Below are 5,000 nucleotides of genomic sequence, written 5' to 3' on the forward strand. Positions count from 1 at the left end.
AAAGAGCTATCAATCTGTCAATCCTTCCGGTGTCCGGGCCTGGTGAGGTTTCCCGTGTTGAGTCAAATTAAGCCGCAGGCTCCACTCCTGGTGGTGCCCTTCCGTCAATTCCTTTAAGTTTCAGCTTTGCAACCATACTTCCCCCGGAACCCAAAAGCTTTGGTTTCCCGGAGGCTGCCCGCCGAGTCATCGGAGGAACTGCGGCGGATCGCTGGCTGGCATCGTTTATGGTTAGAACTAGGGCGGTATCTGATCGCCTTCGAACCTCTAACTTTCGTTCTTGATTAATGAAAACATACTTGGCAAATGCTTTCGCTTCTGTTCGTCTTGCGACGATCCAAGAATTTCACCTCTAACGTCGCAATACGAATGCCCCCGCCTGTCCCTATTAATCATTACCTCGGGTTCCGAAAACCAACAAAATAGAACCGAGGTCCTATTCCATTATTCCATGCACACAGTATTCAGGCGGGCTTGCCTGCTTTAAGCACTCTAATTTGTTCAAAGTAAACGTGCCGGCCCACCCAGACACTCAATAAAGAGCACCTTGGTAGGATTTCAACGGGGTCCGCCTCGGGACGCACGAACACGCACGAGGCGGTCGCACGCCTTCGGCTCGCCCCACCGGCAGGACGTCCCACGATACATGCCAGTTAAACACCGACGGGCGGTGAACCAACAGCGTGGGACACAAATCCAACTACGAGCTTTTTAACCGCAACAACTTTAATATACGCTATTGGAGCTGGAATTACCGCGGCTGCTGGCACCAGACTTGCCCTCCAATAGATACTCGTTAAAGGATTTAAAGTGTACTCATTCCGATTACGGGGCCTCGGATGAGTCCCGTATCGTTATTTTTCGTCACTACCTCCCCGTGCCGGGAGTGGGTAATTTGCGCGCCTGCTGCCTTCCTTGGATGTGGTAGCCGTTTCTCAGGCTCCCTCTCCGGAATCGAACCCTGATTCCCCGTTACCCGTTACAACCATGGTAGGCGCAGAACCTACCATCGACAGTTGATAAGGCAGACATTTGAAAGATGCGTCGCCGGTACGAGGACCGTGCGATCAGCCCAAAGTTATTCAGAGTCACCAAGGCAAACGGACCGGACGAGCCGACCGATTGGTTTTGATCTAATAAAAGCGTCCCTTCCATCTCTGGTCGGGACTCTGTTTGCATGTATTAGCTCTAGAATTACCACAGTTATCCAAGTAACGTGGGTACGATCTAAGGAACCATAACTGATTTAATGAGCCATTCGCGGTTTCACCTTAATGCGGCTTGTACTGAGACATGCATGGCTTAATCTTTGAGACAAGCATATGACTACTGGCAGGATCAACCAGGGAGCTGCGTCAACTAGAGCTGAGCAGCCGGCCGCCCGGGAGTGTGTCCCGGGGGCCCGCTGCGAACACGCAAGCGTCCGCTCAATTATTCTGCAAACAGGAGGAGGCTGGGCTCCCCTGCACAATACACCTCGAAACCCTCTCAGGTCCCGGCGGCGCGCAGCGCCGTCCTAAGTACTTGGTCGGGTTCGAGAGAGGCGCAATCGCCCGGAGTTAGGCGAGTAGACGCTTTAGGTGCGACCACCCGTGCTCCCAACTGAGCTTGCCGCTGCCGACAGAGGCCCGGGAGCGTGCTGTCGTGGCATTGCCGGCGGGAGACAACACGCGCCACCTACGGTGACCGGCAGCTCCAACGCCAGCGCCACAGAAGGGCAAAGGCCCCACGTGGGTGCCGAAGCGAACTCTCCCAGCACAGCGCACGTGCCAACACGTCCGCACAACTGCGATACAAACCACCAGCGAGAACCGCTGGGGCGACCGAGCAGCAGACGGCGTCGCGGCGCCGAGTGCCGGGCGGCGGCGCATCCTCAACGCACACAGTCCTCAATCGGACCAGCACACTGCAGATGTCCACCGCGCTTCGCACCGGGTCCGCGAGGACCCACTTTGGCTGCACGGCGCCGCGCGCAGGGTGCCCCGGCGCGCAGCTGCGCCGCCTGCCGCGTCCGTCGGCCGGCGCGCCTGCCACTGGGCGCCCCCACCAGCCGGCTGTAGCGCGTGCGCCCACGCACCGCGCGGCCAGCACGCCGGGCGGCCCCCCCTCACCGGCCGGGGACAGTCCCACCCACCCACAGCCGCGTATCGCTTCACACCCAGATTCACATTCACGTTCGTTGGTATGGTGGGGACCGCTTCGTAGCTGTACCGATCGTTGCCCTCACAGATGTACCTCCAGCAAGATCAACCGCACCACAACGGGTTACCAGTTGTTCATTTGCGTAACGTCACCAGTAAACGTACACGTCCATCCCCGTTTGCAAAGTCAACTATTATTGCATGCCTGCCTGTCAGGTGTCAAGACACACTACATTCGCTCACATCCACGCAACAAAATGTGCCCGACTAGAGGGCACGTGGAAGGTGCCCCCGTACATATGCGATCTCCATTGCGCGACCAACTGTCAACCGGCCTCTGTAGCATGTCGCAGATGTGGAACGCGGGGCACCGTGCTATCACATTGTGTGAGAAGAGACTACTACGTCTGCATACACGCGCCACTACATGAACAGACGGCTCATGCTGATCGCCATCCACTGCGTCCATTACTCCCACACGTCTCTATGGCGTACCACACTGCAATGCAGCTGTTATGGGGAGATGACACATAGCTGTGTACACAACATTCTGAGCCGGTTGCGGTTGGACAACAATACATTAATGTAACGTGTCATATGCCAATTACAGAGCAGGGTAAGGCACAACGTGGGTTAGGTTAAGGCACAACGTGGGTTAGGTTAAGGCACAACGTGGGTTAGGTTAAGGCACAACGTGGGTTAGGTTAAGGCACAACGTGGGTTAGGTTAAGCCACAACGTGGGTTAGGTTAAGCCACAACGTGGGTTAGGTTAAGGCACAACGTGGGTTAGGTTAAGGCACAACGTGGGTTAGGTTAAGGCACAACGTGGGTTAGGTTAAGGCACAACGTGGGTTAGGTTAAGGCACAACGTGGGTTAGGTTAAGCCACAACGTGGGTTAGGTTAAGCCACAACGTGGGTTAGGTTAAGCCACAACGTGGGTTAGGTTAAGCCACAACGTGGGTTAGGTTAAGCCACAACGTGGGTTAGGTTAAGCCACAACGTGGGTTAGGTTAAGCCACAACGTGGGTTAGGTTAAGCCACAACGTGGGTTAGGTTAAGCCACAACGTGGGTTAGGTTAAGCCACAACGTGGGTTAGGTTAAGCCACAACGTGGGTTAGGTTAAGCCACAACGTGGGTTAGGTTAAGCCACAACGTGGGTTAGGTTAAGCCACAACGTGGGTTAGGTTAAGCCACAACGTGGGTTAGGTTAAGCCACAACGTGGGTTAGGTTAAGCCACAACGTGGGTTAGGTTAAGCCACAACGTGGGTTAGGTTAAGCCACAACGTGGGTTAGGTTAAGCCACAACGTGGGTTAGGTTAAGCCACAACGTGGGTTAGGTTAAGGCACAACGTGGGTTAGGTTAAGGCACAACGTGGGTTAGGTTAAGGCACAACGTGGGTTAGGTTAAGGCACAACATGGGGGTAGATTGCGGTACAAATTGCGTTACATTGCGGTGCAAATTGCGTTACATTGTGGTGCAAATTGCGTTACATTGCGGTGCAAATTGCGTTACATTGCGGTGCAAATTGCGTTACATTGCGGTGCAAATTGAGTTACATTGCGGTGCAAATTGAGTTACATTGCGGTGCAAATTGAGTTACATTGCGGTGCAAATTGAGTTACATTGCGGTGCAAATTGAGTTACATTGCGGTGCAAATTGAGTTACATTGCGGTGCAAATTGAGTTACATTGCGGTGCAAATTGAGTTACATTGCGGTGCAAATTGAGGTAGGTTAAGGTGCAACACAGGTTAGGTTAAGGTGACATAGGTTAGGTTAAGGTGACATAGGTTAGGTTAAGGTGACATAGGTTAGGTTAAGGTGACATAGGTTAGGTTAAGGTGACATAGGTTAGGTTAAGGTGACATAGGTTAGGTTAAGGTGACATAGGTTAGGTTAAGGTGACATAGGTTAGGTTAAGGTGACATAGGTTAGGTTAAGGTGACATAGGTTAGGTTAAGGTGACATAGGTTAGGTTAAGGTACAAACTGGGTTGTGTTATGGTACACATTGCGTTGTAGTACAGTACACGTTAGGTTTGGGTACGGTACACAATGTGGTATGGGATGGCGTGTTGTGGGGGGGGGGGGGGGGGTGAGGTTCGTTGATATCGACCGTAGGACGTGGATGCCCGAGGCAGCGTCAGTGTGTCAAAGGAGTTATGTCACGTCGGGATGCGCTTTCCGCCAGTGAGAGGGGGGGGCGAGCCGTGTCTGTGGTTGCGGCAGACCTGTGTGTTTCATTCCTGCCAGTGTGTTTGTGCTGTAAGACGAGGCAGTGTGGTGATGTTGGGTGCACCCCTGTGTAGGACATGTGTGGGTGTTGGTGGCTTATCTGAGCAATTGTGGTTGTCGGACGAGTGGGATATTCTGTTTTATGATTGGACCTCCTGGCCTGGTTATCATAGTCTGGTTGGTGTACTGTGGCGGATAGGATGCACCGGACGTTGGTCCATGCCGGTGCTTAATTATTGTATCTGTGTTTGTTACAGGCAGAGAGTAGTGTGTGATAGAGTGTGTGGGTGATAGAGTGTGCGGGTGACGTGTGGTTCGTTTTGTTTGCACAGACGTTCAGCATGTATAGGGGCATTTGCGTATTTGATCTATCTATGTGGGCCTGCATAGTTTACTGAGCAGTGCTGCGAGGTGACTGAACTACGAGCGACGTACTCATTTACAGCGGAATGGTTGCCTTCTACCAAAGATGGAGTATCGACTCTACGACAGCGTTGGCACCGCAGGAAGCGGTGTCGTACAATGGCCCCCACACCGTCATCGTTGTGCGGGGTAGGGACCGTATATATTCTGCGAGGAGCCCTGTTTGCCACAGGGCGTGGGGTCTCGCGTCCTGCGGT

General features: G+C 53.4%; 1 non-coding gene across 1 annotated transcript in view; it reads right to left on the reverse strand.

The window, feature by feature from the left end:
* LOC126141575 (small subunit ribosomal RNA) overlaps positions 1-1,349 on the reverse strand; it is a 1,909-nt gene extending 560 nt beyond the window's left edge. Inside the window, exon 1 of the ribosomal RNA XR_007529472.1 lies at positions 1-1,349. This exon is cut by the window's left edge and continues 560 nt beyond it. This is a non-coding gene — a ribosomal RNA (small subunit ribosomal RNA).
* Positions 1,350-5,000: the final 3,651 nt, after the last annotated feature.

This window comes from Schistocerca cancellata, unplaced genomic scaffold, assembly GCF_023864275.1.
Source record: "Schistocerca cancellata isolate TAMUIC-IGC-003103 unplaced genomic scaffold, iqSchCanc2.1 HiC_scaffold_726, whole genome shotgun sequence".
NCBI lineage: Eukaryota > Metazoa > Arthropoda > Insecta > Orthoptera > Acrididae > Schistocerca > Schistocerca cancellata.